This window comes from Chelonia mydas, chromosome 11, assembly GCF_015237465.2.
Source record: "Chelonia mydas isolate rCheMyd1 chromosome 11, rCheMyd1.pri.v2, whole genome shotgun sequence".
In the NCBI taxonomy this organism is placed as follows: domain Eukaryota; kingdom Metazoa; phylum Chordata; order Testudines; family Cheloniidae; genus Chelonia; species Chelonia mydas.
The window spans coordinates 36,331,568-36,357,234 of NC_051251.2; the positions used below are offsets into that span (position 1 = coordinate 36,331,568).

At 38.6% G+C, this 25,667-nt stretch overlaps 1 protein-coding gene and 1 long non-coding RNA gene across 12 annotated transcripts in view; one reads left to right on the forward strand and one right to left on the reverse strand.

Annotated features, from left to right (window-relative positions):
* LOC102938237 (sodium channel protein type 1 subunit alpha) overlaps positions 1 to 25,667 on the reverse strand; it is a 171,479-nt gene that overhangs the window by 134,108 nt on the left and 11,704 nt on the right. The gene's annotated exons all lie outside the window — the stretch shown is intronic.
* Positions 1,902 to 20,481, forward strand: LOC122462388. 2 transcript variants are annotated; one of them, XR_006284902.1, is made up of 4 exons: positions 1,902 to 2,083; positions 12,719 to 12,820; positions 15,249 to 15,305; positions 20,181 to 20,429. It is a non-coding gene; the product is annotated as an uncharacterized LOC122462388 (long non-coding RNA). The 2 variants fall into 2 exon arrangements; XR_006284901.1 differs by lacking the exon at positions 15,249 to 15,305 and having other exon boundaries at positions 20,181 to 20,481.

Consider the following 25,667-nt stretch of genomic DNA (forward strand, 5'->3'; position numbering starts at 1 on the left):
AAAGTCTCTTTAGCTTTTCTAACCATTTTATAATCTAACAATAACCTGTACTGACAATTTCCATTGTATAAAAGGAAAAGAAAAGCCTGTAAGGTCTTCCTGGAATATTCTTAGAAGCACTAAATTAGATTATGATAGGGCTGTCAAGTGATTAAACAAATTAATCACAATTAATCATGCGATTAAAAAAATTAATCGCGATTAATCGCACTGTTAAACAATAACAGAATACCATTTCTTTAAATATTTTTGTTTTCTAAATATTAATTTTTTCTACATTTTCAAATATATTGTTTTCACTTACAACACAGAATACAAAGTGTACAGTGCTCGCTTTACATTTATTTTTGATTACAAGTATTTACACTGTAAAAATCAAAAGAAATCATATTTTTCAATTCACCTAATACAAGTACTGTAGTGCAATCTCTTTATCGTGAAAATTGAACTTACAAATCTAGAATTATGCACAAAAATAACTGCATTCAAAAATAAAACAATGTAAAATTTTAGAGCCTGCAAGTCCACTCAGTCCTACTTCTTGTTCAGCCAATCGCTCAGACAAACAAGTTTGTTTATTTTTGCAGGAGATAATGCTGCCCGCTTCTTGTTTACAATGTCACCTGAAAGTGAGAACAATCATTCTCATGGCACTCTTATGGCCAGCGTCACAAGATATTTGTGTGTCACATACACGAAAGAGTTGTATGTCCCCTCATACTTCAATGACAATTCCAGGGGACATGCGTCCATGCTGATGACAGGTTCTGCTTGATAACAATCCAAAGCAGTGCGGACTGACGCATGTTCATTTTCATTATCTGAGTCAGATGCCACCAGCAGAAGGCTGATTTTCTTTTTTGGTGGTTCGGGTTCTGTAGTTTCCACATCGGAGTGTTGCTCTTTTAAGACTTCTGAAAGCATGCTCCACACTTCGTCCCTCTCGTATTTTGGAAGGCACATCAGACTATTAAACCTTGGGTTGAGTGCTGTAGCTATCTTTAGAAATATCACATTGGAACCTTCTTTGTGTTTTGTGAAATCTGCAGTGAAAGTATTCTTAAAATGAACAACACGTACTGGTTCATTATCCGAGACTGCTATAACATGAAATATATGGCAGAATGCAGGTAAAACAGAGCAGGGGACATACACTTCTCCCCCAAGGAGTTCAGTCACAAATTTAATTAACACATTTTTTTTTAATGAGCATCATCAGCATGGAAGCATGTCCTCTGGAATGGTGGCTGAAGCCTGAAGGGGCATACAAATGTTTAGCATATCTGGCACTTAAATATCATGCTATGCTGGCTACAAAAATGCCATGCAAATGCCTGTTCTCACTTTCTGGTGACATTGTAAATAAGAAGAGGGCAGCATTATCTCCTGTAAATGTAAACAAACTTGTTTGTCTTAATGATTGTCTTAACGATTGGCTGAACAAGAAGTAGGACTGAGTGGACTTGTAGGCTCTGAAGTTTTACATTGTTTTGTTTTTGAGTGCAGTTATGTAGCAAAAAAATTCTACATTTGTAAGTTGCACTTTCATGACAAAGAGATTGCCACAGTACTTGTATCAGGTGAATTGAAAAATACTATTTTTTGTTTATCATTTTTACAGTGCAAATATTTGTAATCAAAAATAATACACACTTTGATTTCAATTACAACACAGATTACAATATATATGAAAATATAGAAAAAACAGAAATATTTTAAAAATTTCAATTGGTATTCTATTGTTTAACAGTGCAATTAAAATGCGATTAATCACAATTAATTTTTTTAATCACAATCAATTTTTTTGAGTTAATCGCCTGAGTTAACTGCGATTAATTGACAGCCCTAATTATGATATTAAATGGTTAACTACAAGTAGTAGCAGCAACAACAGCTGCTGCTTCTGCCACACCCTTTGGGCAATGCCTTATTGTAAAAAGCTCCAGACTTGCAAAGAATGAGCAGAGCCTGGGTACTGTTATATCAACAGAAACAGCCATTTGAAAGCTGCTGGATGAAGACTGTTAGCCACACTGACTTATTTTAAAGCAAAGATTTCACTTTTTTTTCCTTTCAGATAGTGGTGAGTTTCCAGTAATTTAATACTTTTTGTTATAATGCTACAATAACTGCAGGTTATAAATTTGATTTCTGTAAAGATCTGAATGTAAAGAAATAATCAATAACCCAGTCAGAGCTTAATGGAGCCTAAATTTACTGTAAGTGTAAAGTATGAAATACATTTTGTTTTATCTTTTTAAATGTATTCTGGTCCAGAAGAAAAATGAGAGGAAAATGTACCCTATTAATATAAATAAGAATAGTTACTTGCAATTGCACTTTACGTTTTAAATATGCAACATTACAGAATGTTACAAAATATTGAACTTAATTTTATGCAGAGGATAGAGGTAACAAAATATTTCTACAGATAATGTACATACTGAGTGGCAACAAAGTTGAAAAGCAGCAGTACTAAGGGAAGGCTATAATATGTCAACATTTTGTTAAATAAAAATATTTGATGCAATATTCAAAAGATTGTGGAACACAAAATCCTTAATTGCAAAGATAAGACGCAATAGCTATGTACTTGTACATAATTTCTCTATTTTGTACAGTATTTCTCTACTGATTTTACAGCCTTTTAGAATCTGAATCAGTTTCCTGAAGATGAGATCATCTACAGAAAAGCTAGATTATTTGACTTTGACAAATAATAGGATCTGTTGTGTGTGTTTAGGGATATCAGTTTTTTAAGCTATATTTTTAGGGATCATTTTAGAAAACAACACATCGCAGCTTATGGTACAGAGCTACAAACATAAAAAATCTTTAAATTAGGTGTGTCTACAAAAATTATCTTTATACATGCTAAAGTAGTTTGCAGTATAACTATGTTAAGGAGACTGGAAAAAACAATAAAATTATTAAATAATTTTACAGGCCCCATTCTTGCAATTTAATCCACACAGGCAGATAATTGGGCTGTATGCAATGTGCCAGAGTCTGCCTATGTGGATCTAGTTGCAGGATTGAGGGGCAACATAATCTAGTGGAGACAAAACCAGACAGAGTCAGGAGACCAGAGTTCTATTCCCAGCTCAACCCCTGAGTCATGTGACTTAGGACAAGTCACTATACTTCTGTGTGTGTCAACTTTTCCATGGACACAGTGGGGAATAATGATACTTTAAAAAAGTATTTTGAGATCTATGCATGAAAAGCGCTGTGTAAGTATTGTCATCATCAAATATAATCATGTCTGTGCTGATTCAGTGATTGTGTCTGCCTTTGCCATGGCACTGGCAGAGTGAGAGAACAGTTGTTACCTGACGAGATAATATTTGGTCTAACTTGTCATTTTTATGTTGCAATATAGTGTGTCTAATTGAGATGCAATATGTTGTGGCATTTGACATTGTATGTTTTTGCAGTAATAATATCTTAAAGAATTCCAAGGCAAATTAGAGGAATATCCATTGCTTTCCCATAAATCTTAACTATGCTGCCAGGAGCGCTAAAGTGAAAGCCAGTTCTAGTTCTATCAGAGGAGAAAGAGAACTCCAACCACCAAAGCTCCCCAAGCAGGATATTGATTCACAATACATCCGACCTATGTAACAACAGAAGGAAGGAGGTATTATCCCAGCAGAATGACTCTCATTGTGTGATCAATGATTCTGAAGGTTGTCCATTGTCCAGCCCCACCTGAAAACAGACAGGAGGCAATAGATGTGGTTTACATAGGTCGGACCTTTATTCCCCTAACTGCCCGGTAATACCTGACACTAAATTGTACAGTGCATCATCACTTCTTTATTTTTTTCCCCTACTTGGGAGGAGTGCCTTTAGCTGTCCCCCTTCCCAACCTGGTCCCAGCCAGCCCCTTACTGGAATCCCACCACCCTCCTCTGTATATAAGGGTTAAGGGTGCTGGAAAGGAAAGGGGTTGGCTCCCTGCTGTACAAGACATTAGGAGCCCCAATCCTCCTTCCGCAGCTTCTTTATGGAATGCTTTCCTCTAAATCCCCTTCCAATCCATTTTATCCAATCACCCCATCCTTTCCGTAAGAAATACCTGCACTGGACAGCTGCCATATTGTTTAAGTTACTAAGCTGTGACATTTTAACCCAACCTCCCCTCCTTCACTGCCCCAGGTCCCTGACCTGCTGTGGGGAAGGCAAACCCCCCCAAACCCCCCCGTCAAGGTCAATCTGGTGGTGAGGAAAAAATTCATCCCCAGTCCCCAAGGAAAAAGGGTCACCAGCAGTATAAGAGTATAAAAATATTGCTCGAGCATGCAGGGGTGTAATCAGGAAGGCCAAAGCACAACTGGAGTTGCAACTAGCAAGGGATGTGAAGGGTAACAAGAAGGGTTTCTACAGGTATGTTAGCAAAAAGATGGTGGTCAGGGAAAGCGTGGGACCCTTACTGAATGCGGGAGGCAACCTAGTGACAGATGATGTGGAAAAAGCTGAAGTACTCAATGCTTTTTTTGCCTCGGTCTTCACAGACAAGGTCAGCTCCCAGACTGCTGCACTGGGCAACATAGTATGGGGAGGAGGCGAGCAGTCCTCAGCAGTGAACGAACAGGTTAAGGACTATTTAGAAAAGTGGCCATGCACAAGTCCATGAGTTCGGATCTAATGCATCCAAGGGTGCTGAGGGAGTTGGCTGATGTGATTGCAGAGTCATTGGCATTATCTTTGAAAACTCATGGTGATCAGGGGAGATCCTGGACGACTGGAAAAAGGCAAATATAGTGTCCATCTTTTAAAAAGGGAAGAAGGAGAATCCGGGGAACTACAGACTGGTCAGCCTCACCTCAGTTCCTGGAAAAATCATGGAACAGGCCCTCAAGGAATTCATTTTGAAGCACTTGGAGGAAAGGAAGGTGATCAGGAACAGTCAACATGGATTCACCAAGGGCAAATCATGTCTGACCAACCTGATTGACTTCTATGATGAGATATGGGGAGAGCGGTGGACATGATATACCTTGACTTTAGCAAAGCTTTTGATACGGTCTCCCACAGTATTACTGCCAGCAAGTTAAAAAAATACGGATTGGATGAATGGCCTATAAGGTGGATAGAAAGCTGGATAGATCATTGGGCTCAATAGGTAGCGATCAATGGCTCGATGTCTAGTTGGCAGCCAGTATCAAGCGGAGAGCCCCAGGGGTTGGTCCTGGGGCCTGTTTTGTTCAACATCTTCAATAATGATCTGGATGATGGGATGGATTCCACTCTCAGCAAGTTCATGGATGACACTAAACTGGGGGGAGAGGTAGTTATGCCGGAGGGTAGGGATAGAGTCCAGAGTGACCTAGACAAATTGGAGGATTGGGCCCAAAGAAATTTGATGAGGTTCAACAAGGACAGGTGCAGAGTCCTGCACTTAAGACGGAAGAATCCCATGCACCAGTACAGACTAGGGACTGACTGGCTAAGCGGCAGTTCTGCAGAAAAGGACCTGGGGATTATGGTGGATGAGATGCTGGATATGAATCAACAGTGTGCCCTTGTTGCCAAGAAGGCTAACGGCATATTGGGCTGCATTAGTAGGAGTGTTGCCAGCAGATTGAGGGAAGTGATTATTCTCCTCTATCGGCACTGGTGAGCCACATCTGGAGTACTGTGTACAGACAGGATGTGGCCAAATTGGAGAGAGTCCAGTGGAGGGCAACGAAAATTATTAAGGGGCTGGAGCACATGACTTACGAGGAGAGGCTGAGGGAACTGGGCTTATTTAGTCTGCAGAAGAGAAGAGCGAGGGGGGATTTGATAGCAGCCTTCAACTACCTGAAGGGGGGGTTCCAAAGAGGATGGAGCTAGGCTGTTCTCAGTGGTGGCAGATGACAGAACAAGGAATAATGGTCTCAAGTTGTAGTGGGGAAGGTCTAGGTTGGATATTAGGAAAAACTATTTCCCTAGAAGAGTGGTGAAGCACTGGAATGGGTTACCTAGGGAGGTGGTGAAATCTTCATCCTTAGAGGTTTTTAAGGCCCAGCTTGACAAAGCCCTGGCTATGATGATTTAGTTGGGGTTGGTCCTGCTTTGAGCAGAGGATTGGACTAGATGATCTCCAGAGGTCTCTTCCAACCCTAATCTTCTAGGATTCTATGATATACTCACAGCGGATCATAAAGAAACCAAGTCCTCTTCTGCATAGGTGGGAGGGTGGCTGTATCCAGCCCAATCTCAGTGAGAGAGAGCTTCTCTGGAACTGTCCAAGGTATAAATATCACCACACTCTCCAGTCACCTTGAAGAGCAATGCCCCCCCAGCAACTTCCTGTTCTTCCTTGCTCCATCCAGGTACATCTTCCCCTCTCTCCCCCTCTGCCACCAATTTCAGAGGGAGCTCTTATGGGTCAATAATCCCTTTTCTTCCAGCTGGCTGGCCAAAGGTCCCACTGTGTAGAGTTGCGGTGAGCATGTTCCCTAGCAGCTTCTGAGGGCTGATTAATGCAGTCCAAGGAGCATTTTAGCTATCCCATTGTTACATTCTCTTTTAAAGAGAACACATTTTCTTGTTTGACATCTGTATATGTACTGTAAGATTGTTTATACAAGCTTCGCAAATGCTGTCCTAGGAGTCATATGCATCACAATGGAAAGTTTGTACAAACAAACTTACAGTAGACTTATATATATAAATAAAGATGCCACACAAAGGAATTTGTGCTTTTTAATAAAGAGTGTACCAGCATGCTAGATAGAATATGCAACCATGAATGGGTCAGGAAATGACTCCAACGGTAGTGCTGTGCAGTCAGGAAAAAGCAAAACTTTGGTATGGGAACCATAAGCACTCTCAGAAAGAACAAGGTAATTTCATAGCTCATGGTACCTAAGCATGAAAGGAATTTTTATTAAATATTTATATAGTACAGTAGATTCATATGGGGCTTTACAATGTTCAAACACAGATAAGGAGCACCAAACAGTTTAGAACTACTCAATTTATATTGATTAAGAATAAAGTTTATTTTAAAAAATTGTGAATGGGGATCACAGATCAAATAAATTCTAACTTGCCTTTTCAAGAAGGAGAGAGTGAAGAGTAGAGCTACGAAGATGCTTTGCCAAAATTTTAGCCCTTCTGCTGAGTCCACTTGGCATAGAGACAATGAGCAAAATGTGTGTCTGCTTTTTCTATGCTCAGAAAATGAGGGTGGAAGACAGACTGAAGGAGAAAGAAATGTACAGTCCCTTTCTTAAAGAGGAGTCTTATCTACGAGTTTCAGGTCTGCACAGGCAGGGGTAGACATGGTGAGAGCTATATCAGTAATATTTCCGTCTAGTGTTTGGAGACTTAGGTTTGGTTTATAAAGAACTCTATTAAATATACTTACGTTAATTTCCATTTAAAATTTTTTTTTGCTAGCCTCTTGTGGGTATTTTCTAATATTAAGGTGTGATCAATCCACTTTTTCACTATTTGAAGAACAATAAACAGCAGCATTCAAAAATGGATAAATATGAATAACTAAATCTTGCAACATCTCCCTTCCTTGAGATATGGTGCTGTTTCAGCCAATAAAGAGGGACACAAGAACATGGATTGTTAGCTTCAGAAAAACTCATGGATTTTTTTCCTTATTAAAATCTGAAATCTTTATGGATAATAACAACTGGATTATTTTCAACAGTTTACCATAAGATATTGTAACAGGACTGATTAGCTTGTGGAAACAGAAGGGAAGAAACTGAAGGAAAAACCCGTCCCATTAAAAAGATCTTACAGATACCATTGCTTTAGAATAATTACCAAACAAATCAGCAACCAAACAAACCAAGAATCTACTACAAATTCAGAGAATCCAGACGTCAAACAAGAAGCAAGGTGCATTGCCATCTGTGGGGGCTGCCACAAGAATCCACAAAACAGAAATGAAGGGAATAAACTGCACTCTCTTCTTTTGCCTCAGGAAACACCCCTCATACCTGAATTTGAGATTTTTTCGGGGGGGAAGCACTTATGTTGTTCTGGGGCTAGATATGATGTAAATTTGCGTTTAACAAAAAATGGTTTAGTGTGCGTGTGTGTGAATGTTTTAATTATGTCTACCTATATGGGGAATTTATATATTTGTAAATAGTCTGAGTGGGACCTCCCTGTTTGTGGCAACTAACATCTCAGAGACATTAAAAAAAATAAACCCCACTGCTTGCCACATGACAAGTGCAGCAGTATTCAGCCGTAATCTGAATTAAGCCAGGTCACCAAGGCCTGATTATTCAATATCCAGTATATGACACATTCACTTACTTTTAAAATGGTTAATTTTGTCCACGTATCAAAGTTTTATCACAAATAGCCAAATATTAAATATGTTTGTTTATAGGATATTGGGTGAAATCCTGATCCCATTGAAGTCATTGTCAAAACTCCCATTGACTCCAGTAGTGCAGGACTACGACCCATTCTCTGGTTTTGATGTATTTAATTCAGTTTGGGTCCTATGATAATTTGTGGCTAGGCAGAAACTGTGGGCTGGATTCACTGGATCTGTATGTAATATATTATATATGCACATTAACAATTTTCTCCTAGCTGTAGAGTGAAGGAAGGTACACAATTCAATCGATCCATAATGTACAAGAATCCAGTTTGAGGAGATACCTCAATATTGATTCAAAAATGATATTAATAAAATTATAACTTAATTTTTCAAGTTGTTACCAACTTGTTTGCACCTCAAGATGAAGCTACAAGAATGTTATAGCCAGGATGCTGGGAAATATAACAATACATATATTTAGCTAGTTATTTTTACAAAGTGTTAAAGCTAAGCATGGAAATCCCATATGGTTCTACTTCTCTCTCCCCCAAGGACAAGCAAACGAAGAAAACAAAACTTTGTAAGCCTTCATGTTTTAGGAAGAAACATGTGAAGAGAATGTGAAGTATACCATCACAGCAATAAAGTTGACTCTACCAACTCGGACCCTTTTACAAGAAATCTTGCTTGTGTTCTTAATAACTTTGGAGAAAAACATGTGTAGTTGAAGATGTTTTAAAGTTCTGTTTATTTCTTAAATGCTGAAATGACAAACGCCTTTGGATTTAGAGGAAACCTTCACCCAACTCAGGAAGAAAAATAATTGTTCCAAAAATTGTCTAGAGTCAACAATTTAAGCTAAAGACTTCCTAAAAGTTATTTAATTTTGAAAGACTGTTTTGAGAAATAAAACCTTTTATATATAGAACTGGCACGTTTGTGCTTTTTGAACACAGAATTTCATTTCCTGTCAAACTCTATAAAACTGAAAGAATATCTCAGCAAATAGACTGAATAAAAAGAAAGCATTAAAACGAGCTTTGAAAGTTATCTGATGCTTTCCTGCTGCAAGAACAAAGCCTATTAAAGAAACGTTGCATATTCATTAAACAGACTACATATTCAGGAGCTGAAAGTGTCATAAAGGAAGGCCAACCCCAAAGACATGAAGCCACTGAAAGGATGACAGCAACCATCTTTGAATCTAAAGATGCCTGAAAGAGGTGTGTTTTTCTATAATTTCATGAAAATAAGAAGGGTATACAAACTCTGAAGAAAACACCCCCGCACATACACATCCCCTATAAGAAAAAAAATAGAAGACTCAAGAAACAGACAACCCACGGAAAACCTTCCCAAGACTTCAGGTTGGATTGGTGAGAGGAAGTTAACTAAGACACTGCCAAGAGATTAGATTTAAAACTCTTGTAATGATTTTTGGGATGCTGAAATACTGTTGTAATTTAAAAGACTAACAATTTCTCCTGTTAATTACTAAGTGGTTAGACCATGCATTCCTACAGAGGAGACAGGGGCTAAACATTAGTAAACACAGAGACAGCAGGATGCAACTGGATTTAAGATTCTTAATATTAGTAACTGGCCTGTCTAGAGACAGCTTCTTAAAAGGCTTCTAATTTAAATATCTTCTTCGATTTCATAGGATATAGTTAAGATTGCTTACCTTCATAGAATCATATAAATGAAGTCCTGGAAAGACCCTCAAGAGATCAGCTGGTCCATTCCCCTTCACTGAGGCAGGACTAAGTATTATCTAGACTATCCCCAACAAATGTTTGTCTAATCTCTTCTTAAAAACCTGCAACGATGAAGATTCCGCAATCTCCCTCGGTAATTTGTTCCAGTGCTTAATTACCTTTATGGTTAGGAAGGTTTCCCTAATGTCCATCCTAAATCTCCCTTATTGAAATTTAAGCCCATTACCTCTCCTCCTGTCCTCCTTGAATGTCCCCCCTCAGTTTCTCTTTTCCTGTGTACTCTCTATACCATTATCCAAATCATTTATAAAGATATTGAATAGAACCAGACCCAGGAAAGATGCCACTCCATATGCCCTTCCAGCTTGACTGTGAACCAGTTAAGTTTTGTGATAACTACTTTCCGAGTGTAGTTTTCCAACCAGTTGTGCACTCACCTTATAGCAGGTTAGTCTAGGCTGTATCTCCCTACTTGACTTATGAGGTCATGTGAGACAGTATCAAAAGCCTTACTAAAGTTGAGAGATATCACATCTACTGCTTCCCCTATCCACAGGGCTTGTTACCCTGTCAAAGAAAGCTATTAGGTTGGTTTTGACATGATTCGTTCTTGACAAATCCATATTGTCTATTACTTATCACCTTATTATCTTCTAGGTGCTTACAAATTGATTCTTTGATTATTTGTGCCATTATCTTTCCAGGTTCCAAAGTTAAGATGACTGGTTCCCTGGATTGTCCTTATTCCCCTTTTATAGATCAGTACTTTATTTCCCTTTTTCCACTCCTCTGGGATCTCTTTCGTCCTCCATGTGTTCTCAGAGATAATCACTAATGGCTCAGAGGTCTCTTCAGACAGTTCCTTAAGTATTCTAGGATGTATTTCATCAGGCCCTGCTGACTCAAAGACATCTAGCTTGTCTAAATAATTTTAAATTTTTCTTTACCTATTTTAGCCTCAGATCCCATTTACACTGATGTTCACTACGTTAGTCATCTGATCACTGCTAACCTCTTCAGTGAAAACAAACAAAAAAGGCATTTAACTCTTCGGTCATTGCTGAGTTTTCTGTTATTGTCTTTCCTTCCTCACAGAGTAATAGACCTACCTTGTCCTTGGTCGTCCTGCTTCTTTGCCCAACTATAAACTGTTTAGGTTATTATTAATTACAAGACAGGCTTCATTTGCCCTTAAATTATTTTGCCCATACATAAACAATTTTAAGTACCTAATGAGATACTAAAATTCACAATAATTGTGGGAAAAAATAAACTTTGATCTTAACTTACCAAGAGAAAAATGCCCCCCGAAGCAGTTCATTCTCACGGGTGTTAAATGCTCTATTAAAAGCTCCCCACAGAGAGATGCTCAGAAGAGATTGTAATGGAAGTAACCAGTTTATAGTTTGTGTTCGGTCATTTGTGTTGTTTTGTTTAATGTTTTATTTTCCATGGTTAATAATTGTGATTATTTTGCTTGGGCTTAATCAAGGTGTGTCCTAAGGTTCATAAAGTGGCTAGTGGGAGCCACATCCCTGAGTTGGCAGTAAGAGAAAATAAGTAAAAGCTGGCCTATTATTTCTTGTTTCTCTAAACTAAATATTTGTAGAAATTTTTAGAGTAAACTAACTTGGCTTCCAAAAATTTAAAACTACCCCTTTCAAACTCCACACAATCCTTCCCATGAAGTTTCTTTTCAAGTTAGGAATATCAGCTGGTGAAATTGCAATATGCTTCTCATGAAATGCAGTTTGATTTGTACACATGCTTGCGTTTCTCAGTTTTGTAGGTCATGATGCTTAAAGGATGGAATACTGACGACAGGAAGATTTTTCTATTAGTTTATATGTGAATTATATCAAATATTTTAATGTATATGTGCTGTCCACCAATTAATAGCTGCTTACTAAAGAGCTTGCATATTGTGTTTATGTTATTTATAGCGTAGCCTATCTTTTATTTATATACAGTATAAGTAACACAGTGTTCACAATTTACAGTGTTCACAATGGGTGAAAAAAGAGTGAAGTGACTCTTCAGGGTAATTTAAGTGAAAAGAGTTTTTAAAAAGAAAAAAGCTTTGTCCAGAATGGTTTTGTAATTGCATGAAGTGAGAAGAGGTAGCACATCTCAGAATAAAGCAAAGAGGAGAGCAAAAATGAACAGAGCTGTTCAAACAGATCAATTTAATGGATTATCATTTTCCATAAAGCTTCCCATTGTCCTCTCTAAAGTTTATGCTGAATTTACACTGCTGTCATATTCCACTGAGCACATCAGCTCCCCTATAGTTAGCCATGGTATCCAAAACACAGACAGTAATGATGAGGCAATAATGCAAGTCAACTTGCCCCTTAATCTGTTAGCATCCCTAGAGCCCATCAGTCAGGTTCCAGTAACTGACACTGTACAGAAAATAGGATTGGGTGTGATTTCATATTTAGGGCCAGACTCAGATACCTTTATTCATATTGAATAGTACCTTTAGTGAAGTCAGTAATATGCTGACGAGTAAGATGCTGCTCGGTGTGAGTAAGGGTATCTAAATCTGGCCCTATATAAATAGTTCTTATACATTGTTACTATACATGTGAGTAAATGTTGAACATCCACATTTAATTTAGGAATTAAGGTTTATATTGCAATAGAATGAACCTTGTGCATGTTCATTAATGGTAAGTTCTGTGACCACTGTTTTCCCTTACAGAATCAGAATGCTTCCTACTTACCAGTACTGGAAGAAAAGTGAGATTCATAGCGTCTGCAAGCCATAGAGGACAGGACATGCCTTATACTGGAGCTTCACAAGGTATGATAGGCTATTGAGACAAATTTAATATTTGTTTGTTCTCTAGTTGTATAGTGTTTGACACTTGTGTTACATACATATTCTGATTGCTAGCATTTGTAAGTGTAATATATAAAATAATAGATTTAGCACAACTATCTAGAAAATAGTGTAACGTACAGTATATGTTATCTGACTGCCAAATACAGGCCTGGGAAGAAATTTTATCCTAAATTTAGGGATTTTTTGCCACCCTTTGGAACATGAAGCAGGTATAGCTGTTAGGATTAAATGTGTGTATCTTCCATGGTTCCCTGTGATTGCAGATTAGAGAAGGTGTCCTGGCTCATTGTAGCCTTTTTTTTCTTCTATGTTTCTGAGTTGAGCCAGAAAGGAATTCATAAAAGAATCCTCCACCATTATTTTTTCACATGAACACCAAGATGGTGATATGCCTATTTCAGCACTACTGCTGCTTGTGAGTCTTATTTGTTCAAGTTAAGACATATGCAAGGCCAGTCTTACATTCCTGAGAATGTGTGAGAACTGACTGGGGGGCATCTCTTTGCAAACAAAGCAGCTAGTAAACAATTTATTTATTAAAAGAAACAACCCAGATGTACAGAAAGGACTTCCTACATCCACCCCCAATCCCCTTTGCAGTGAACTGAAATAAAATGATAGAATGACGGCAAAAGGTAATTAAAAAAAACCCTGCATTTTGAATCTTCTCAGATACCATATTAAACCATTATTAAAAGGAGAAGGATGGCAGGATGCAAAGTAGTCTCCAACAAACGCATATTTTAGTGGTGCATTTTGGAATTTTAATACCACGTTTAGTGAGGAAAAGAAAGTCAATTTCACTTTTCAAACAGACCGCAAATGCATTTGCTGGAATTTGCTGACCCAAGAAAAATCCACCTCTGTAACATATGTCAGACCACTCTCTAGGTCCTCACATTCAGGCTATGTCTAAATCTTGACAATTCTTTGTGCATGGATCTCTAAGAAATCCTATTTACCCACACAGCTAGAACTCTTGTCCAGGTTCTCATCTTGGATCTTGATTATTGCAACAGCCTTTTTCTCTGGCTTTGACAATTGCAATCTTGCCTCGCTCATATCCATTCAGAATGCTGCTGCGAATAGTTTTCCTAACCTGTTGCTTTGACCATGTTCTCTCACTCTCTCTTTGTATCCCTCCACTGGCTCCCCATGCTCTCTCATAAAGAGAAGCTGCTTGTCTTCAGTTTCAAGGCCCTTCATGGCCTATCTGCCCTCTACTGATCATCTCTCATTTGCTATTAAGATCTCAGCTCTGACTGGCCCATGACGACAGCCTCCATTACCCATTTGTTAAATTTTCAAACAAGCAACTTTGTGCTTTCTCCCATGTTGTCCCTCACACTTGGGAGGAGTTCCCCATAAACATCTGCAAAACTACCTGATTATCCTCCTTCAAAGTCTCCTTTTCAGGGGTGCCTACAAAAAACTTGACAAGAGTTAAATTGCTAGTATAGAGACCACTACCTATCATGCTGACGAACACTGTCTCATTGTTTCCTTGTACTCCACCTGTCTGTATCCAGATGGTCTCCCTTGTTTTATGCTTAGAATGGGGAAGGGACCTTCTTTTTGTTCTGTTTGTGTACAGCACCCAGCACAATGGGGTCCATGACTAGGGCTCCTAAGTATTATAGTAATACTAATAATAGCAATATGCAAACTCACTGGGTAATGCAGACACTAGCATTACTTTTATTCTGCAATTTGTACAGAGCCGTCTGGAATTTGAGATGTGCATAAGTTCCAAATTACACATTTCAGCTGTGGCTAACAGGGTAGAGACAGATAAGAACTAAAGATTTGCAGCACATCCACAAGGCAAGAGATTTCTAAGAATGAATTTACTAAAACCTGTAACATGAAAATATGCTTCACAAGAAAGTGCAATCTTATGCTCCATGCTTTAACTGAAACAACATTTAAACACCTCAAGGAGTGTCCTTTCTATTTTCTACCCCCTAAAGCAGCCTCACTTATAATAATTACCTCCTTAGGAAGGTATCTGAATTGGGAGCATTATCCAGCGCTATAGAGACATGGTGGTACTGCTTATTGCACTAGATTTCAGCCTGAAGGAAAACACAATTTTCCATTCACAAGACATTATTCAGTCATCATTTTTCACCATCCCTTCACACATAAAAGAAAGCAAATGGCTTGTATTTGATGTCAGGAGAACTGTAGGAATTTATCTAAATAGAATAAAAAGACAACTTGCAAAAGTGCTGAGCATCCAGGAATTCCCACTAAGGTCAATGGGAGCTGCTGGTTACTCAGCACTTTTGAAAAGTACATGATTTATTTAGGTTCCTAAATATGAACTTAGGCTCCTATTTTTTAAAATCTTGTCCTTAACCCACAGCCAGTTTTATTTCTTTAGGCCTGAAACTACTATTGCCAAAATGGACCAGAACCTGAATTTTAGATTCCTACTAAGGTAAGAACATAACATTGCCTTAGGAGATTAACACTGATGCTATGATATCCACATCAGCCTCCTGGGCTGGGAGGCCAGGGATATAGGCAGAAGAAATGTATAAGACTGCAACTTGTTCAAATAATTAGTCTTACAAGACACTACAGATTGGGCATCCTCATCTGCAGGAGGCTGCTCTGTGCTTGGATAGAGAAATACTTTACCAAAAATTTTAAATTTAAAGTTTCCTACTTCTACAATTGTCTACTGGTTCATATTTTCTCTCACCCTTTTTGTCCAGAGCTCAATGCTAGCCACTGTCCATAAGTCAGCATTGCCAGACATGCAGTCATGAGAAAGAGAATAGTTTATTACCTGATGATTTGCTTTCTCTTATTAATATGTCTGTAATTCATCTCTCCCTGCTCTTGAGGAATATGTATTTCAGTTGCTCCCAGCAGAGCTATTAAGTTTTATTTAATGTTAGTTCAGGATTAGTCAACTTTACAGCTATGTAGAAACACGTCTCGAGGGGCAAGTCAGAAGGGCAAGTCTGAGGTCACTGCCCATGTCTGACAGTCTTGAACGCAGCCTGTGTAGCTGCTGGGCAGGAAGAACCCAGAAGTCAGGATTACCAGACAAACTGTCTAAGAGATCATAGAATGTATTTCACTAAACTGCAATTCCAGTAGCAGGGGCGCAGACTCAGTTGTTTGTTGCTGAGGCACTCTGCTGGGAAAGAGCTTTGAGCAAAGAGAAAAAGGGACTCCCTCTCCGCCATCCCTCAACCGAAGCAGCACCACTATTACACAGCAGCACAATAAAACTTACAAAAGGCTGCTCAATTTCTCTGTTGCTTCTCAGAAGCTTTTTCTGCACCAGCCAGTCATACATCATCTCCAACACACACACAAATTTCCCAAGTGTTAAGGGGATCAAAAAAGTCCCAAATTTAAGAATGAAATGCAGATGTCAACCAAAGAGCACTAGTTATTTGCAGTATAATGCAGTTTTCCAAGCATACAGACAGTAATATTAATTTAATAAAGGACCCTACTGCCTGGAAAGTTACTAGTTTCGAAAAAGAAGTACATGCCAGGTAGAAATCTCTCACTTGCCATATCTGGAATTTGGATGTTTTCATGGATAACCAGGCATTAGACTCCCACCAATTTTTAGTGAATAGAGGAGTAGCCAGTCTCCTTCCAAGATGACTCCTGGCAAACCATTCTGGATGTTAGTCCTTCCTTTCTCTCTTCTTCTTTCACTCTCTCTTTCCATTTCACTTTTTTAAAAAGTAATAAAAACATACCACTACTGACAGTTAAAAGACTGCAGTCTGATCTAGCTCAGAGAATTAGTAATGGGATTCAGTGCCTTTTATATTAAAAGTTAAAAGTAAAAAATCAATAAAAAGTAGTTTCAGGAACTATACCTGAGCCACCCTACCAATTTTTGTGGTTTCACAACCCATTTTCTTAATTTTTTAAAAATATTTTCTCTTCCCTCTTGATATGTGACAGACCCACACAAACAACAGGTGAAACTGTCTATATGGGGGAAATATTGAAGACTGTACACAAAGTACTGTCAAATGCTCAGATACAGGCACAGGAAAAAACAGAGAGAATAATTGTTTTTCCTCACATCTATTTATGTTGTAGTAATCCTGGGTGTTACGTGTAACAATAGTCAATAAAAAATAATCATACTAAAGTGTGCATGTGCCTTTAAGTTATGATTTCAAGTCCAACTCAGTAGTGACCAAATATTCTTAACATCTGATGGCTTTTGGTCAACATGCAATGAGTTGGAAAGTAGTCTCTTCAAGTCTGGATTGAGGCTTATGTATATTCCTTTAGTCTTCTCAACCTCTCATCTCTATTCCTAACATCATGAAGAAATTATTTCTCACTTCATGGTCATTTGATTCCTCAACTGGCACCCACTTATGGAGTGTAGTTATCCTTGATTAAGAGCTCCATGGAGCTACTGATGGATTTAAAGGACACATTTTTCTTACAAATATACAAGAAAACCAAAAGAAGTTGATCAAAATACTTTTACATTGATCCATTAAAAGTTTGAAAACTTACCTAAAACCAACATTTTAAGCGGGGAAAGTACTTGATTTGAATGTTGGTTTTAGGTAAGTTTTCAAACTTTTAATGGATCAACGTAAAAGTATTTTGATCAACTTGTTTTGGTTTTCTTTATAGGCAGACAGGTTCTAATTTGTAAATATGTATATTTTAGGGATTACGATAGGTGTATGCTGATTTGGTGGTAATTGTCTATATTGCTTTTGAAACTGATCAGCTAAATTAGTTCTGCATTGTAATATTATTTGTACACAGATCCAGCAACAAACCTGTTAAAGATTAGGGCTTGGAGTCTGAAAATTTCAGTTTTATTCCTAGCTCTTCCAAAAACTCTTTCAGTGGCTTTGGCATTTGGATATGATAATCACATCAGAAATGCTTTAAGCAGACAGACAGATCTTGGGCAAGTCATTTAACTTCTCCTTGCCTCAGTTTCTTCATCTGTAAAATAAGAATAGTAATACTTATCTCACAGGGTACAAGGTTTATTTCATTAATGTTTGTAAAATCATTGGAGATGAAAAATGCTATAGAAAAGAGCCAAGTATTATGTGAAACATAATTATGAAGGTAGATTAACTACACACTTACTCCTCCTAAGAACCAGTGTTGCTCTGAAGTGTTTAAAATAATGGAGGAAATGTTTCCACTAGGAATGTTTCCACTAGCAAAAAGCTAACATTATTAATGCATGTCATTAGCTTGTTCTCATTACTCCTACCTGCTTTAGAAACTTCCTTTGTTCTTTTAAATAATATTTGTGCTAAACAGTCTTGCAAAATTTTCATAAAATCTTCATTTCAGGTACAAAAGTCTACCTGACTACTCTTCAATATGACACTATTGACAATTCAACTTTGTTAACTTGCCCATAAAAAAAAACACCCAGAAGAACTACCTGTCCAAAACACATGGCTGAGTACAATTTTACAAAGTTCCCCAGTCCTGGAAAGCACGACTGGATAGGAAAGGACATGACTACTACAGAGTAACACTTCCTAACACACTTTTAGGTGTTTAGGGATGTAGTTTATCTTCATTCCCCATGTGCCTATAAATAAACAAAACCAAGTACTTTTATTGTTAAATAGAAAATTATTTTTAAAACTAATTTGCACTGTTTTAATCCAAGTTTGTATCATTCGGAAATTATGAAAAATAACTGGGTTTTCCTTAAAATGTGCCGAAGTTTCTGGTAACCTGGTGACTTTGGCATTTGATTTAACAAGACATTTTCTGCCGTGGTACGTCCATAATCTGCAAGTAAAACCTAAAATGCCTCCTCACTTGAGTTTGATATTATGTGGTACTACATCTCAACAGTCTTGTGTTTTTATAACAGTGACTAGTAGAGAACTAGAAGCAGCCAGCTAGTTCAAAAGTAATTTTGCCAAGTCTAAATTGCTAACCACAGGAAATTCAAGATCCCACTGTCCCGTTCTCTTTAAAATGGTTAGATAAGAATTTAAATATCTGAATGTTAATGAAGACTTTCTTTGGTAAAAATATTATTCAAGTTTGAAAAGGCTAATATCACAATTTTTTTTTGTCAATTTCAGAGCCATCCTCCAAACACAACTTTACAAAGACCAAAATGTTGGCCTTGTTCTCCCCACAATAAATACATAAGTTTATTCATTTCATTTATTTGGCCTATTATCTAGCCTTTTGTAGTGTCTAACATAATTCTATTTATGGACCATTTTCCTTGAGCCAAAAATCATAACATTTAAACATGAATATGTTCATCCTCCTTTAGGAATATTTTGTTAAAAAGCTGGCATTGTAAAAATGTATGTTTCAAAATAATATCAAGACTTTAAAACTTTGCCCAGCCTGTAAAAGAGAATGACCATACACATTTCCAGCACTATTCTATTCAGTCTGAGAATAAGATGAAGCTACATGAAGGGTAGGTTTCTAAATGATATCCCCATCTCACATTTAGAGTTGTATACACTTTAACATTAAGGGAAAACTCTGAAAATCTCTTATTTAACCTTTGTCTCAGTGGAGTATTTTTAATGAAGTGATTATGGAGGCCTCTGAGTTCTCTATCCCTATGTTCATTGCTATGTATTTCATGTGCTATATTTAGCCTTCTTCAGGCTTCCTTTTCTGAAAATAAATTTATCAGATTGACTCTCCTTGCTGCCAAAAGGTGCATTATCTTGAAATCATAGGGCTCTGCTGTTCCCATTTCTGTTCAATCAGTTTCTGAATTATCACAGTACTCTCCACTAAAGATACAGTATCACTTTAAAATACAGTCTTTAATGAAATGCAAGGTAGATTCCTGACACTGAGCTACATTTGAACTAATTTACCATATGCTCTTGTCTATCCTATTTATGTACTCAGTATGCTTATCCTATAAGGCCTATTTAATCTAAGAAATATTAAGAAAAATAAGCTCATCCTTTAGGACTTCCTTTTAGCTGTTTATAACTCCATTCATAGTGATGCAATATGTACTTTAGCAACATACACTAGGAATAAAATACAGAAAACATGCAATGGAGTAATTTATTGTTTACTTTGTGAAAATCCTAATAAAGGTAGTTCTCAAAGTGAATGTGTATTTTGGGTATTATATGGATTCTGATACATATAATTTGCTTTAGCTGACAGACGTAACTTATACCTATGTACTTTGAAGAAGTGTTATAACGATTAGTTAACGTAAGTAGAGTGCTTTAAAAACAAAAATTGCTAAGAATGCTCAGCTATAATACACTCTCTAATTATTTACTGATACTTCTCTGATATATCTCTTTTCTGCTTTCTCTTCCAGATCCATTACAGAAAGAACCACCCCACTCCATGTTCTCCAGAGAGGTCCCCTGCTTCATTGAGATTCCATGTCAGTACACAGATTTATGGTCATTAGAAACAACCTAGTTTGACTATATCAAGTATTAAAGAAATTGAAAGATCTTGCTCTGAAGCAAACGCCATTTATCCAGTGAGTAAGGAGAAAATGGTGTCCAGGGGCTGAGAGGATGGAAGCATTCTGTGCGAGTAAATTTGGAACACACTCAAATGTCATTGGTTTAAAATGCACTCAAATAACCAAACTTGTGAAAGCTTCCTTGAATTAGCTCATTTCTATTATAAGGTAGAATCGTTGCAGCTTATTTTTGTCATCTTAGACCAATATCGACATCAAAGAATCAGTCTAATAGAGTCACAAGCACCTCTACATATCCTCCTAAATTCCCCTCCATGACCTTCACTAGTATTCATCTGGTATCTGTTGTTTTTTACCAAGAGAAGTGCCTCCTAGTGCATTTGGAATTCTATTATAATGTGAATAACACTGGCTACTATTGGAAGTACAGTAGGAGGGACCAGCAGCAGAAGGGTGACAGAAGTTGAACATAGGGACATAAAGATAAGGTGTGGAACACCTTGAGAGAGAGAGAGAGAGAGAGAGAGAGAGAGAGATTTTAGAAGAAAGGGGAAAAGCCTACAAAACAGACACTGAGTTGGAATTTGGGTTGCTGCCTCCAGCCAAATTAGAATAGGCTAGGGGCTGCCTGGTTGTGATACTTGCAGAACAAAGATTAAAGGAGTAAGGAGAAGGGTGGGAGCCTGATAATACAAAGATTGAGAGGAAGATACGTGGGAACAGGAGTACAGCTGAGAGGGAAAGTGATGAAAACCTGGAAATGGGAAAGGGGGTAATGGGAATCTGCTATCACAAAGAGGGAGGAAATGGAGAAGCATGGGCATTTGGAAGCTTCGGCAATGAGTGAATGGGTGTTTGGTCAGAAAATATAAAATTTAGAAGTTGGGGAACAGGGAAAGATAGCCTAGAACATTGGAAGGAATTGAAAGCACTTTGCGGGACAGGATTAGCATCCGAAAGGACCTTGATAAATTGGAGAATTCATCTGAATTTAACAAGATGAAATTCACTAAAGATAAGTGCAAAGTACTTCACTTAGGAAGGAAAAATTAAATGCACAACTATAAAATAGGGAATAACTAACCAGGTGGATAGTACTGCTGAAAAAGATCTGCATGTAATAGTGAATCACAAATTGAATGAGAGTCAACAACATGTTGCACTTGCAAAAAAAGTTAATATTCTGGGGTGCATTAACAGGAATGTTGTATGTAAGACATGAGAGGTAACTCTACTAATCTATTCAGCACTGGTGAGGCCCTCAGTTGGAGTACTGTGTCCAATTCTGGGTGACACACTTTCGATAAAGATATGGACAAATTGGAGAGAGTCCAGAGAACAGCAACAAAAATGATACATGGTTAGAAAACCTGACCTATGAGGAAAGGTTAAAAAAACTGGGCATGTTCAGTCTGGAGAAAAAGAAGACTGTTGGGGGGAACCTGATATCAGTCTTCAAATATGTTCTCCGTGTTTACTGAGTGTAGGACAAGAAGTGATGGGCTTACTCTGCAGCAGGGGAGATTTAGGTTAGATATTAGGAAAAACTTTCTGACTATAAGGGTAGTTAAGCTCTGGACTAGGGTTCCCAGGGAAGTTGTGGAATCCCCATCATGGGAGGTTTTGAAGAACAAGTTGGATAAACACCTGTCAGGGATGGTCTAGGTTTACTTGGTCCTGCCTCAGTGCAGGGGGTTGGACTTGACTTCTTGAGGACTCTTTCAGCCCTACATTTCTGTGATTCTAAATGTAAATTACTGCTATTATTATTTTATTACTGGAGTTCATTAGCATAGAATGAGGGTACAAAAGGAAGTCTGGAACGACAGAGAGGTGAGATGTTAAAAGGCTGAACTGTGAGAGTGGATGGCTTGGAGATAGAGACAGAATTCACAGAGAGGGTTAGGGAAGTCTGAAATTGCAGAAAGTGCAAGTGGACAAAAGGAAGAGTCTGGGTGTCAGGGCCGGCTCTAGGATTTTTGGCCGCCCCAAGCAAAAAAATTTTTGGCCGCCCCAAGCAAAAAAATTTTTGACCACCCCTGCTTCTTTTTTGTGCCTCCCCGCCCCTGGCTCCGCCCCAACTCCGCCCCTTCCCCAAATCCCCGGGCATGCTGCATTTTCTCCCCCTCCCATTGCTTCCTGCAGCTCCCCCCCCCGAAACCCTCCTGCCCTAGCTCACCTACGTTCCACCTGCTCCCCTAAGCACTCCACTTCTCCCCCATCCCTCTCAGGCGAGAGAGAGGCAGCATGTTCAGGGGAGCAGGCGGAGCAGCGGTGAGTGAGGGTGGGAGCACAGGAAGTAATGCGGGGGGTAGAGGAACTGCTCCCCACCCCAGCTCACCTCCTTTCCATCACCGCCGCCTCCCCCAAGTGCACCACCGCTCAGCTTCTCCTCCCTCCCTCCCAGGCTTGCCCCTCGTGAAACAGCTGTTTTGCGCGCAGCAAGCCTGGGAGGGAGTGGGGAGAAGTGGAGCGGCAGGGCGGCAGTACGCTCAGGGGAGCAGGCGGGGGCACATTTCTAGGGGCGGCATGGCCGGCACCAGAATGCTGCCCCTCGAAATGTGCCGCCCCATGCACCTGCTTGTTTTGCTGGTGCCTAGAGCTGGCCCTGCTGGGTGTGATGAATGTGGAAATAATAGAAAGGAACAACAGAGAGATGGAGGAGAGAAAGACAGGTGTCTGGAGGCAGAGAGCCTACAACTGTGTGGGGCTAAGCAAGTATGTGAGCAGAGAGAGTAAGCAGAGAAGAGCCATGTCAAAAAGATGAGCAACATAAGCCAAATAACTTCTCAACAACATGAAGGACAAACAAACTATGTGACTCTGAACTTCAAAATGCTGCCACTGATGATGAAATATTCTGTTCAGATGTTAATAATGTAAGCAAAAGTTCCTTTCAGTAAATTAATCGTTGCCACAGGTGGGCTAATCTTAACAGCAAGTGACACAAAAGACTGAGACAAAAACGACAGTCTAGAGTTGCCAGATTTTCTCTCCACGATGGACACTAATTTCATTTGGATATAAAATTATCTTTTTCTGTGTTTGTTTGGTGCTGCTGTGTTCCAGCCCAGTGGCGGCTGCTTTAAGTAATAGTGAAGTGTGTATAATTACATATAAGAACATAAGAATGGCCATATTGGGTCAGACCAATGGTCCATCTAGCCCAATATCCTGTCTTTTGACAGCAGCCAATGCCAGATGCTTCAAAGGGAATGAACAGAACAGGGCTATTATCAAGTGACCCATCCTCTGTCATCCAGTCCCAGCTTCTGGCAGTCAGAGGCTTAATGACACCTAGAGCATGGGGTTGCATCCTTGACCATCTTGGCTAATAGCCGTTGATGGACCTGTCCTTCAGGAATTTATATAATTTTTTTTGAACCCAGTTATACTTTTAGCCTTCATAACACACCCTGGCAATGAGTTCCACAGGCCGACCATGCATTGTGTGTTATGTTTGTTTTAAACCTACTGCCTGTTAATTTCATTGGGTGACCCCTGGCTCTTGTGTTATGCAAAGGGGTATATAACACTTCATTATTCACTTTCTCCACACCAGTCATGATTTTATAGACCTCTATCATATTAGTCATCTCTTTTCCAAGCAGAACAGTCCCAGTCTTTTTTCTCTCTCCTCATATGGAAGCTGTTCCATGAACTGCATGCAGTGTTCAAGGGGTGGGCATACCATGGATTTATATAATGGTCTTATGATAGTTTTTGTCTTATTATCTATCCTTTACCTAATGGTTCTTACATTCTGCTAGCTTTTTGACTGCCATTGCATATTGAGTGAATGTTTTCAGAGAACTATCCACAATAACTCCAAGATATCTTACTGGAGTGGTAACAGCTAATTTAGTCTCCATCATTTTGTATGTATTGTTGGGATATGGTTTTCAATGTGCATTACTTTGCATTTATCAGCATTGAATTTCATCTGCCATTTTGTTGCCCAGTCACCCAGTTTGTGAGATCCCTTTGTAACTCTTTATGGTTTGCTTTAGACTTAACTATCTTGAGTAATTTTGTATTACCCCAAACTTTCCACCTCACTGTTTACCCCTTTTTCCAGATCATTTATGAATATGTTGAACAGCAGCGGACCGAGGGGGACACTGCTATTTACCTCTTTCCATTCTGAAAACTGATCATTTATTCTTACCCTTTGTTTCCTAGTTTTTAACCTGTCACTGATCTATGAGGAGACCTTCCATTTTTTTCCATAACTGCTTATTTTGCCCTAGAGCCTGTGGTGAGGGACCTTGTCAAAGGTTTTCTGAAAGTCCAAGTACACTATATCCACTGCATCATCCTTGTCCACAAACTTGTTGACCCCCTCAAAGAATTTTGATAGAGTGGTGAAATCTTCCCCCACAAATCATGTTCTTCTATGTGTCTGATAGTTTCAACCAATGTACCTGGTACTGAAGTTAGTCTTACTGGCCGTAATTGCCAGAATCGCCTCAGCCTTTTTAAAAAATTAGTGTCACATTAGCTGTCCTCCAGTCACCTGGTACAGTAGCTGATTTAAGTAATAGGTTATTACATACCACATTTAATATTTCTTCAATTTCACATCTGAGTTGCTTCAGAACTTTTGGGTGAATACCATCAGGTCCTGGGGATTTATTAATATTTAATTTATCTATTTGTTCCCAAACGACCTGTATTGACATCTCAGTCTGGGACAATTCCTCAGATTTGTCACCTAAAAAGAATGGCTCTGGTGTGAGAATCTCTCTCACATCCTCTGCAGTGAAGACCAATGCAAAGAATTCATGTAGGTTCGTCACAATGGCCTTGTCTTCCTTGAGTGCTCCTTTAGTACCTCAATCATCCAGTGGCCCGACTGATTGTTTGGCAGGCTTCCTGTTTCTGATGTACTTAAAAAATTTCTGCTGTTAGTTTTTGCTAGCTAGCCTTGCCATAATTACTCCATTCTGACTTCAGAGTTAAATTCCCTTAAAAACCCTATTTTAGAATTTTTAGCTTTGTGAAACTTTTTTAAAAAAAAAAAGAGAGAGAAACTTAACCTTTAAAGTGCAATTTTGCTCTGAAAACTGAAAATGGCATAATGGGATTCCATATCTAATATAGCTCAATAATTCCATGTCAAATTTTCTCAGTTTACATGTGAAAAGATGTTTTTTTTCTAACTGATAGACGTGCAAACTGATCCTGAGATCGGAAAGTCAAGCTATGTTCTTTTTAGCAGTGATAACAATTCTGCAGGCCAAATTCTTCTCTCAGTTACTCACTGGAATCCCATTGTCTACAACATATACATCAACTGTCTTCAATAGAGTAAATGAGGGTAGAATTTGACCCTCCTACTGGCACTCAGTTAACAATTCTGTTCATGCT